This window comes from Anopheles merus, chromosome 2R, assembly GCF_017562075.2.
Source record: "Anopheles merus strain MAF chromosome 2R, AmerM5.1, whole genome shotgun sequence".
NCBI classification, from domain to species: domain Eukaryota; kingdom Metazoa; phylum Arthropoda; class Insecta; order Diptera; family Culicidae; genus Anopheles; species Anopheles merus.
The window spans coordinates 24,533,289-24,545,734 of NC_054082.1; the positions used below are offsets into that span (position 1 = coordinate 24,533,289).

Here is a 12,446-nt window from a genome sequence, read left to right on the forward strand (position 1 = left end):
AGCATGCAAATTGTCATACACTCTACGGACGTCGGAATGGCGTCCTTTGAAGATACTGCATCTTTTCGAAGATAAGGAATTAAAAGTATCAGTAAATCTTATTCCACAGCGATAAATGCACAATAATATTAGAAGAGTTATATACAAGGGCTGTATTGATTCAATGATATGGACAAGAGTATCATACAAAATTATATCGTTAAAGGTAACATAGCAGAGTTTATATCAAATCAAATTCATATTTTTTACGATATCCCATCAAAAACCCAATGAAACACTACCCTTTTATTGATGTTTATTTATCCTTTGATTGATGTTAATGCCACATTTCGCAAAGTATGTGTTAACCATGCACACCAAGGTCACTGCGCACGCCAAGGTCATCAACGTGTTGAGCCTGACCGAGCCGAACGCTGCCATCATCAATCAACTTAAAACAAACTAACAAATCGACGCGCGGGAATAAGCCGCACGTCTCAATTACAGACGCAGAGGGTGGGGGGGGGGGGTAGGGAAGGCAATATAAATCTATGCTTTATGATTCCGCTTCAGCTACCCGTACGGGCCCGCACTAAAGCTCCAATTAGCACCGCTGCTAAACGAAACCTAATTAGTGCCGCGGCTCTGCTTCAGGTGTGAAAACGAACGTGACGTGGATGCGTGAGAAGCCGATGGTCCACCCGAACCTCGACAGCCTTCCGTTTAATGCCACCGGGCAACCAAACATAACATGTCGTGAAATATGAAATCCAAATGCCGGGCTCGAGAAAACCCCGTACGTTCAACCAGGCTAAAGGGGCACGCAGCGTCTTGGCCGTCGTTAAACACGATCGCTTTTGCGTGGAGCGGAAATTTTGGTACGAAAATTAGAAAGTGTACAACCGTTTTTACTACCCTTTCCCTCTCCCCGCCACCCTGCAATGTCGGTCCCAGTGTCCGGGGAAAAAACGGATCGGGCTGGTGTGGAAATTTTATCCCGTTCGACGCGATTGCCTCAAAGTTTGGCAAACCGAACCTGGCTTAACCAACAACACAACCAACACAACGTCTTGTCACGAACCTGAGCGGGGATGTTATCATGCCGATGACATTATCCTATGACAGGTGATCTCAAACCGTGATGTATACGGTTTGCGATTTTTAAAGTGGTCCAGCGGTTTGGGGATGAACAAAAGTATCACGACCTTGCTCTGTGTGGCAGGTGTTTGTGTTGCGCGCCGGAGCAGTGTTGTTCCGCGATACGATCTTGCACCGGCCGTAATGTACACCACCGGCAATTTTGCCTTAACGGGACCGTGCACCGTGTGTCGGGCGGCTTAATGTTGAGGCGGTGTTTAATTGAGTGGACAAAGGTTTGATTAATTCCTATCAGGTGCATAAATCTTTGCCTGCGAAAGATATACGATAAGGCATTGGCACGCTAGCCCGAAGATGGTCTGTTTATCTGGCTAATTGAACGAAATTAATCTGCCTGAAAGGGGGTAGTTATGGGATGATAAAGTACATCATTTGGCGGTTGTTTTTTTGTGGCAATGGCATTGAAGCGTAATGTAGTCGGAATGACGGTGTTTCTTTGTACGTTCAGCTAGCTGCAAAACGGTAAGAGGAAAGCATAAAAGATATTAGGAATATTTTGTTACGATTCAACCTATCTGGATGGTAAATCTGTCTTCGGGGGTAATTAGAGCGGCAAATCATTTCGATAACATTAATCACGTATGATTTGCGCGTACGAAAGGAAAGACTCAAAACGACAAACCTGATCTACGCTAACGTTTATAGGAGGAACATTTTAAGAATAGAAGGAACATAACATTTTAAATTAACTGATCTAAAAATATCCTTCTTCTGACGTCATAATCATCAGCTACCATTTATATTACCCACACAGAACAACAACAGTAATTTATTGAGCAATTTATACAATATACAGCTTTAACATTTCAAAGCACCGAACGACACATTCCCGGTAACAAAGGAGCCATAATCTTCCGACATTGAAATGAACAAACAAGGTTAATTTGTTCGCGGCAGCCAATCTGTCCAATATGCAACACATTACATTCCGTTGCGGCGGTTTCCGTTAATCGGGGCTCGCCGGGCAATGCAATCTCACTTACCGAATTATAACCATTTTCCGGTTTGCTGGTCGGATTTGTATTTCGGTATGGTTTTGGTATTGCAAGCAGTTTGTGCATTGTTTGCCACTGCCGCCGGTGCCGTATGCTCCGCTTCCTTCCATTTAAGCAGCAGCTCACTTTCGGCGGGCGACACCGTGGAAAGTGAGCCGATTAATGAGCTCTACTCTACGACGGGCCAAAAAGGAAGGCGCGCAGCAGCAACAAAAGCAGTTTATCGCCTCGTTAACGGTGTTACTTTCGGTGTACGGTGTGTTTCGAGGGAAAAAAACGGGGGCAAAAACCAATTTCCATTCATATGCAACCGCGCACGGGCGCGTGGCACGGTTGGCTGGTTGGTGGTAGTGTTCGGCGCAAAGGCGTTCCGTAAGAAGCAGCGAAGCCAGCTTAGCCAGGTACGCAGCACGTACAATGCGGCGCGGATCTTATCGGATTGCATCGTAAGTACAAGCGAAAAAGTGGCAATAAGGTCAGCGTCTGAAACCGAGTTGGGTACGTGTGTGTGTGTGTGTGAGTGTGATAAGCCATTCAGCCGTTTTCAGGATTGCAATTCGGAAAGCCCGGCTGAGACGTTCTTTAAAGGCCACCAATCGCTTGGAACGGGGAAGGGAAACCGGAGCGTACAGTTTTCTCCGCCCGATTGCATTCAGGGGCCTTATTTGCTTGTCCCAAATCGACCACCGTCCCAGCGTGTGGCTGTGCCGAGGCTTTAATAGCTTTGTTCGCTGCCGAGCTCGCCAATCAAAACCAAATCCCATTGTCTATGGGAGAACACCCTTCTTCCCTCCAAAAAGGGGAAGTATAGTCAGGGGGAGTAGGCACCACCAGCAGGTTAGTAACTCATTAATTTTTGCACCTAATATTATCGCTTTTTCACTCCATTTTTTGTGTGGACTTTCGCTTCCAATCACGATATGGAGCATGGCGATGAAATTACTATTTTCTTAAGGCAGCAGCCGTCCCGTTCGTGAGTCAAGGTCTTCTCGCTCCCGTTCAGGGCTTGTGCGTCATCATCCATCTTCAGTTCAGGGGTTCAGGTTTGGTTCGGTTTCGGGTAATTTATTTTTCCCTACCCAAACCACTTGTGGTGGTGTGAAAACATTTTTAAAAACGTAAATCTCCCAAGCCCAGGCGAAAACAAACGAGCGATCTAATCAGGTTGGCGCACATTTGCGGTTCGATTTCGTTTCTTGATTTGAAATTCACACTCGCAAATTAGACTGCACAAGGGTGGGAGAACGTTGTTGTTTTTTTTTTTTTTTTTTTTTTTTTTTTTTGTTTCGGTTGGGAGTGCGAGAAATGGGATTGATTTCACTTTCCCCCTCCCGGCTAAAGTGGTTAATATATTTCGCTTCAGCGCGCATCGATTCGTTTTGTTGACTTATTTTGAGGGGGAATAGGAACAGGCGGCTGGGTTTTTTCGTTTTTTTTTTGTATACTTTTCTTGTGTTGGTTCCCGTTGCTAATGTGACAGTTTTGATGACGGTATCATCCAGTATCGTCACGTCGGGTTGGTCAGTCCGTGTTGTAGCGCAGCCAGCACTACTAACGGGATCTGCTACCACCTGCTGTCTTACCAGGCCGAGACTGTACGCTATATAGCGTAAAGCGACGAACCCGATTAAAGCGTGACATCTTCGCCGTGGCCTGATTGTACTGCCTTCCGAGCAATCCCGAAACGCGTGCAAATTTAATCGCGTCTGGCTATTGATCACACAGCGATCGAAGGTATTGCCAGAACCGAAGCTCGGAGCGATGTCGATTAATTGAGCTATGATGGATGAAATTAATCGATCGTACCACGGCGCAGATAACACCTGTGGCGAGTGACTGGAGCTGGAGCGTCCCGAAATTATGCACAGGGTTCAATTGGGAATGAGATTCAAATCGATTCCCTTTTTTGGACCCCGAGAAGATGATGCTACGGGTCTTTTTGGCACACTCTGTCTGTGCCGAACCTTGCTAGCGTACGAGGTACACAAGGTCTGTCTCAGGTTGGAGTCGTTGGAGCGCGATTGCGCAAGCCACAAGAAACGATCCCGTACGAGAAGCAAGAAGCGAATGACACGGATGGATGCAAGGAGAGCAGAATAAGAACGGAGAAGAAATACACTTAAAAAAACTATAGGAAACCCGCTCCTCAGCACCAGCCAGCAACGGGACGGATGCGACACAATAACTCGAGAGCCACAGAAACCAGTTTTAATTTAATCGTTTTTGGATGGACCCCTTGACTGGGGCCGCGCTTGGGAATGCTGGCACCCTGTGCTTCACCAGCTCTTTTTTCCCCGCTAGAGCTCATTCCTCTTCTGCTTCTCCTCCTGTGTGCTTAGAGCTGCTGCTGGTCAACTTCGTCCTGCTTCGAATGCGCGGGGTCATTTAACTGCTCGGTACAGATTTCAGCAGGCGCACCAGCACCAGGCTCATTATTTTGTGGTCATCGAGCATCCTCAGTTTATTTTTTGTTGCACCCCTTCAAAGACCCAGTGGACAGTTTGGTGGAAAAACGATGGGCTGTTCCTTTTTGTCACATTATCACGCATCCACCAGACCAGTTCCCAAGTCCAACGCTCTCCGGAGTTTCTGCCGGCTGTGTTCTGCGACTTAAGATTGCTGTGTTTTCGTGTCCCCTCTTCTATTCCCAGGCCCCCGTCCGCTGGAGAGTTATCCGTTCGCGCTTTATTTTTATCGCCTTCTTCGTTGAAGTGTTGCAAAACAGGACGTCGAGACGTCTTGCGAACGGGGGACCTTTTTTTTCAGAACCTTGACCGTCGTTCCACGGGCAAGGTCATTCGCGCAGCTGCCTTGGTGCGCGAGGACGTTAATTAATATTTTGCGCCGCCAAGACGAGTGGAGCGACGATCGAGTAGCATCGATCGATCCCATGCCCGTCGAGCGAGAACGGGGAAAAGGGTCGATTAAATGTTGCGTGTTTCTTGTTGTTGTTGTTGTTGTGCTTCTTATGAACGTGTGCAGAAGATACGTCGCGAAGCTAAAAGCGTGACGATTTACTAAACACTGCCGATCTGTCAAACAACGGGGAGCTGCGATCGGTCAGACGTTTGAATGTGACGATCGACTGCAGATGACACTTCGAGACGAGCAGCAGTACGTAAACAGATGCTGCACTGATTACAGTCGGGATGTACGCCCATCTTGCCGAGTCTTAAAAACGCGTCGATAAAGTTCTTAATGAAGCCCATATTTATCATTTATCTGGACCGTGAATCGCGGCTGAGTGTGTGGTTCTTCTTAAGAGAGAGAGAGAAAAAAACAAACAAAACCACACCCTTAATGGTGCGTTAATGAGCTAATTCATATGCGTGCCAAAAATCCTTATCGCTGCGGCCAACCTGATCCGATCACTACATGGGCGCATGCATGTGTGTGCTTAATTTTCGCTGATCACCAGCAATCACCTTGGCCCAGGCAGAGCGCGTTAAAAGCGATTCCGTGACCAACGTCGCCGTCGTGGTCGCTGTTGTTTGCGATGTGATCTTGGGCGTCCGTGTCGTTAACCCTACGGCCAGCAGGAAAAAAAGCAGGATTCGTGTCCCGCCCTTTCGCCAGTGCTGTATCCCTCCCCATTCCTTTGGAGGCCCAGAAGTGCAATTTTTGGACGGGTTGGTACGTGTGTGTGTGTGTGTGTCTGGGGACTCTTGTGCGCCAATCAACACGAAATAAAGGGAGGAAGACATAAAGTACTGCGTGTGTGTGTGTGTGTGCCGGTTGAGAGGCTGTTCGCTTCGGGGACTTGGCCGTTGTCGAGTGGCGAAATATGGCAGGACGGATCGGATACAAGACAAATTATAAGAATCGCTATTCTTGGATACACACACGCGTGCGCATAACAAAACCTCATCCCTTTGGTTCGATCTTTTCCCAGACCATCCTGACCATAATCACGGCGCGCGCGCGCGCACGGGACTGTTTTGCCCAGTTCAATGCCCTGGCGACTCCGTTCCCTCCGTTGCGAGATCGTACGTGTGATCGGGGCGATATGCTTCAATGACCTTGGGCAGTTTGGCGATGGCCGTGAGAGGCATTCTGCCCGCAGGCATCTCCCGTACCCCAGAGATTCAGCCCGATCCCGCAAGATCGATCGACCGACCGGCCAGTAAAGCATGCTCGAGCCTGATGAATCCAACACCGCGGGCAAGAGCCACAGGTTTTGTTGTTTAGCTAAACACTCCCTGCCCACCGAAAAACGGTTGCTAAGGCGGGGTGGTAGTTGTTCTTGTCGGTTGTGGGAGGTATGGAGATAACAAAAGTAAAGCTAAAAGAACACCGATAGCCGAGCCATCCCGAGAAGGCGGATCTCGGTTGCGTAAAGTTGCCGCTGCGTGGGGCAAACAAACGCGAGCAGCACGGGTGGGGATGGGAGCAATTGAACAGCGCACACCCACAAAGTACGTACGGCTTCTGGATCGAAAAATCATCTAACGGCACTCCCGCGACGTACAATGTGGCCGGATCGATTCCAGCATCTCTAGTAGCGCGCGTGTACCTTCTTCACTTCCCCAATCAACCGGTTGGTTCGTTGGTACATTTTGCGCCCCGCTGCTGTATTTCGTTATTGTTTCCTTCTACTGCACGTTGCTGGAGTAGACACACAAAAAAAAAATACATCAAAATCATCCCCTAAAGCAAGTAGCCGATCATCGTTTCTCTCGATCAGGAACTAAAACCAAAATACGCACACACACACACAAACACAAAAAACAACGGCGATTGATGATTGGAATAGATCTTCAATTCAATTCCCCAAAAAAACTAAATGTACCCTCTCTCTTGCGCCCCGAACGTCCGGTGTGTAACTTTCTTTGGCAAAACTACACACTGCCAAACCCCCAGCCCGTTGCGTGCGTCCGCCCGTCCGTGTAAGCCAGTGAGTGCATAAAAGCCAGCGAAACAACAACACTTACAGTTCGCAAGCAACTCATCTGCATGCTCCCTCCCGAAGGCTTTACTTTTTCCAACAAAGGCACCACCATTATTAACCCCCATTCCGAGACACACTTCCCTCCGGGGGATGGGAGGTTTGTCTAACGCGGTGAGAAGGAGTTGTACAGGTAAAGTAAATACAGTATCACATACCACTTGATCGATTCCGGTCGGATTGGTGCTAATGTTGCAAAAATATGCTGCTTCTGCTGCTGCTGCTGCTGCTGCTATCTGCGCGGATCTGCCTCTCCCGTTGGGGTTGGATGCAAATTTGCCCTCCTCCGAAGCGGGCCTGCCTCGTCTGGCCGGATGCTGTGTCACCGATTCACCGACGCGTTTGACCCGCACACCACGCGGTAATGGACACACTGGCACACTGGACTGGTGCGGACGGACGAGCGAACGAACCAAAACTGGCACGGACGCACGCGAGACCACGATTACTCAACGCGACGCGCGGTTGGTGATCACTATGCCACAATTATGTCGCTCGCCTGTCCCGGCGATGCGCTGCCTGGCTTACACCGCACACCGATACGACCCGATTCTCATGCACCGACACACACACGCAAACGCACATACGCACTTTGGGGAACACGCACGCCAAGAACGGGATCGAGCAGATGTCTCCGATGGGCGATGGAAATGGAAGCGTCGTCGAGAGACAGCCGAGACTCTGGGCACTACTGCGTACGAATCTGTCACCGAACGAATCCGAACGAACCTTTCAGGCTGGAGGCTGCGCTGCGTACGTTACTAAAGACGACGGCTTTCTTTGCGTCTGCACCGCTTGATGGACGGAAGTGAAATGATCGCTCGCATCACCCGGCCGGTCGGTAATATAGCAGCGGGCCTCGTGTGTTTTCGCACCGCTGGTACCGCTGGCGCTCTGGCGCTCACTCTTCGGTTCGGCACGGGGAGACAGGGTACGGTGGCAGGCTGGTTGGGCGTTTCGCTGGTGAGCTCCAGATCTTCCGCGAGCGAACGATCGAGACCCGTCGATCGGTTCGTTCTTGGCGCATCTCGCGGTTTTTGGCTCTCGCTCGCGTCTTTCACCATCATTTAAGCTAACTGCGCTTTGGGGTGGGTTTTTGTTCGCTCTCTTTCTCACTCCTGCTTCCCCCCATCCTTGGGCTCTCCTTGGTGTTTCGTAAGTCGGTAGGGAGAGGGGTAGCTGGCTTCTTCTTGTTTGATTGGCGATTTTGTTGCTGTGTTTGCTCCCCGTTTCCCTGCTTTACATTCTCCCCTTTGCTATTTGTTTTAACGCAAACTCTCAGCTGATCGGACGCCTTTTTGGCAGCGTGAACAGTGAAAAGCTTTCAGGTAAGTATGAGAAATTGCATGATCGCGTATGATGTCTATTAGAAAAAGCTGGTCGGTTTTTTGTCTCTTTTTTTCGTCGGTAAATATTACAAAACTTCTTCCGCAAACGGTAACGATCTACGGACATACGAAGGTGCAAATACACTTCGAAAATGTTTTTTTTCACATTTGCAACACAAAATACCAAACGAGGTATGACGAAGCTCTGTCATACGCAGCGTCCTTGCAGCACAATCTCAGTTGACGGTGTTTTGATGTGCATTTTTTTGTTACAGCGACACCGCGATTGCTTAATTATTTTTGATTCTATTTGCAAACCGCTGTAAACTGGAGCTTAAGTGTTCGTAATTAGTGGGATAGATGAATTGGCTTCCCCCTTCTTTTTTTTTCGACAGTTCTCTCTCTCTCTTTCCCAACCCCTAATTGCGTCCTTCATCTCCATTCTAACGGAAGATGAGCTCATTTCGGGCGATGGAACGCGGTCGTGCATTGTGGCGAAGGGTACATCAGCTTGCTAGTTATTTTCAATGTTTATCCTCACTCTTTTCGTTGACGTTCATTCATTTTGATGGTCTGTTTCAACGTGATAAAGAGACGAAAAGACGTAATGTGCGGGATGTGGGAGAATGTAATGAATGATGATAAAGTCAAATCTAATTAGCAACCCTGAAGTGAAGCGCAGTTAGACGTGTTATCGTGGTACACATTACATTTGTATAACTGCACTAACGCAGGTGCCTGTTGTGATGTTTGTAATAAAAATGTCTATCAAATGGCAAGTGATGGCGATAATAATATACATAATTTCATGTTCACAGATTCATTTTAAGTGTGTGTTTTAAGATTTTCAGACACATTCATCGTCGAAAGTTCGGGTTCGTCGCTTGTAAAAGTAGAGTCATACGAATCTTTCGATTATTTCGTGCGTTGATGAAGAATGTACCATTTTAAATTATTTTTTTGTTGATTCCTGCGAATCAGTTTACCAAAAAAAAGTTTCCGTCCACAAAAATTTGAAAAGTTCCGTTTTTTTTCTACAGTCTCAATGATCGCCGCATAATATTCAAATGAATAGTTTTAAAATATACTGCCTAACAGTTGGGCACTTTCTCACCGAGGCTATGATAGATACAATGCTGCACAAACCGTGTTTCGGTATTGCTTGAGCCTAAACTTCAAAACAATGCCTTTAACGAGCCCATTCTTATCATCGCAATTCTTTCGGATGCTTAACCATCTCCGAACAGCATGGTCACATCTTTAACCTAAAAAAAAGAGAATGCGAACCATAGAATAAGCACAAGTGCTAGCAATTTCGGCATTCGAGTGCTATAAAAAATCATTTTGCAAATAAAAACCATCATCACACGCTCAACACCATCCCGAACAGTGGGCCATCCTAAGCAAGGCGCACATTCCTGCTTAAACATAAATCTCTCCTCACATAAATTTCCCCTTTTTATATCCTCCCCCAGCACGGCAAGGGTGTTAGGCTGCTACACTTTACCACACAAACATTCTTATCCCACCGACACGATCTACTTTGATGTGCAAAAAGTAGCATAAAATCGCAGTGAACCGCACGCGCAAAATCATTGCCCCAAAAAAAAAACAAACAAAATACAGCACCGTTTACTTTTCCCTGCAACGACAGTTCCATCTATTGTGCAAAACACTTTGCCCTATTTCTCTATCCCGCCCGCGGATGGACCAGTTCACGGGTTTAACCCCAAAATGGCGATCACCTGCCGCGTCAAGTCAAGCAGGGTGATCAAAACTCTCAACCCGCCACTTCGGTGCGATTGCTCTCGATAGTTTCAGTTTCATTTGCACACCACACCCCGCCCGAAAACTGCACAATGACAAATCTAAATTTCAATGAAGCGAAGGTGGAAAAGTTTTCCCTCCCACATACAGAATGGGGGTGAAAGAAGAAGAAGAAGAAAAAAGAGCGGTTTCAGATGCCCTGCCAGATTCATGGGAAGCGCGATGACCCGCGGAGGTGTGAGGGTTCAGGATGAGAGACAGCAAGAACCACGGCCACAATGGGTCCGACCCGGACAGGCAAAGACGACCACCCTCCAAAAATCAACCATTACCAGTGGTCGCTTTTACCCACGGTCATGTTTAGAAGTATCAGCGGAAATCACTCAAAACGTAGCCAAACGTAGGCCGGCAGGCCGGACTTTGGGTGCTGACGCCACCTGTGCTGCTGATGGTTGTGCGCGGTACCGCGCCTGCAGCCTATCGCCGAAAAGCCAAAGCAAAAAAAAAACCCCGGCTACCCCATTCCACAATACCGACGCGGGGCGACGGTTGGAAAACTGGACCGCGCCAGCCAAGTGCCACAGTGTGTGGACCGGTGAATTGTGAAAGCATTCCAAAACGGAAATAATGCATTTTTTCCGGAATTCATTATCGTTCCGGAGTGGGCTCCCGCCCGATTTTGTGTGCCTGGCCGCTTGGTGGTGGTGGTGGTGGTGGTGGTGGCGGTGATGATGATCTTGTTCCAAACCGCCCAAACACCCTGCCCTGCTGCTTTTGGACGGCTAACTGTCTGTCGGCGGGCTGGTTAACGGAGCAAATTCGCGCATTTCGTATGCCCCCGGTGGGACGTCACTTAAACGGAAGGAAGCAAATGTGCCTGCGAAACAAAGCTGGCAAAAAGGGGGCCAGGAAGGGCTGGAGCCGCCGCCGGTTGATGAGGTTGGACGTGCAAAGCAAAAACAACCACCGCACACAACAAGACACTTAGCGGGAGGGAAAGCAAATGAAGAACGCAAGTGTTGAGTGGAATCGTTGCAAAAAAACAAAACAACACACAACGCAACGCATAGGCATTTTAGCCACTAAGCACACACACACGTACACAGTTAAATCGACGATTTTTCCCTGGCTGAGCCGCAAACTGAGCCCTAAAAAACTGAGAAGCAAAAAACACAAGAGGAAAATAATCGGACTGCCTGTACGGTAAACAAAACTAATCACCCTTCCCAGTGTGTTGGCGAGGGCGAGGGAAGTGAGGTTGGTCCCCGCCGCTCTCATCACCAGGGCGGCGGAGAGGCGGGAGGAAAGACCCATGCCAAGGGTGGCAAATATAGAGCACCTTCCGCGCGAGTGCTGTTAGTGAAAACCGTGGAAAAGCGCTGGTTGTCTCAACGAAAAAGCGCACAGACAGAAAGACAGAGACAGAAAAGAAAAGAAAGAACAAAACAATCCTTAACTCTAAAATCCACACACTCGCTACAAGACTCGTCTCTGGTGTGTCAAGAACCGTTTTCGACGCCAAAGTGCATTTCGTCGTCGGGGGCGCACTGCAACGGAAACGGCAGGCAGCAGCCACCGACCGGCGGGCGCGGATGGCATTTCCCTTGTAATTAAAACAATTTCGAACAATAGCCCAGATCTTTAACAGGTTTTTTTTTTCCTTAGGCCGCTGCCGGCTGCATTCGTTTGCTGTCCCTCTTGCAGGCTGCTACCAACTCCCTCCCCCTCCCCTTCTCGGTGTATATGCATCTTCCTGGAAGCAACGGGAGGCGAGCGCAATGTTACGCTATGTTGATAAGTGATTTATTAACCACCTCACCCGTGATTCCCGGTCTGCGCATCTAATTATGCTAAAGCTAACAATCATTCACTCGGTTCGCCCATTCATCGGTTAGACTCGGGTACCCATTCCCCGCCCCATCCGCTCCTCCTTTTGGATCCGCACGGTGGGTGAAGGGTTAGTCTTTGATTTTTGTTAGATAGTTTAAAAAGACGTTTCGCAGGTTGGTTCAATAAAACAATCCAACACAGCTAGAAACCACAAAATAAAGGCTTTTCATAAATGAAGGACTTTTGGGACATTTTTGGGAAAGATCCATTAACATCGAAAAAATAAATATGAAATTTTGAGAGTGGATCTTTTTTATGATTTTTTTTCATTATTATTCACTATGATATTTTTAAAATATCATTCAATTTTAAAACCAAATTTTCTTCCTTTCTTTCAACATGTAACGCACGCAAATCTATCAAAAACACACATAAAACTTTAAT

General features: G+C 47.9%; 1 protein-coding gene across 1 annotated transcript in view; it reads right to left on the reverse strand.

Annotated features, from left to right (window-relative positions):
* Window positions 1–8,107, reverse strand: part of LOC121589586 — a 30,211-nt gene extending 22,104 nt beyond the window's left edge. Inside the window, exon 1 of the mRNA XM_041908614.1 lies at window positions 7,236–8,107. The gene's annotated coding sequence lies outside the window, so the exon portion shown is untranslated. The remainder of the gene's footprint in view (window positions 1–7,235) is intronic.
* Between the last annotated feature and the right edge of the window lie 4,339 nt (window positions 8,108–12,446).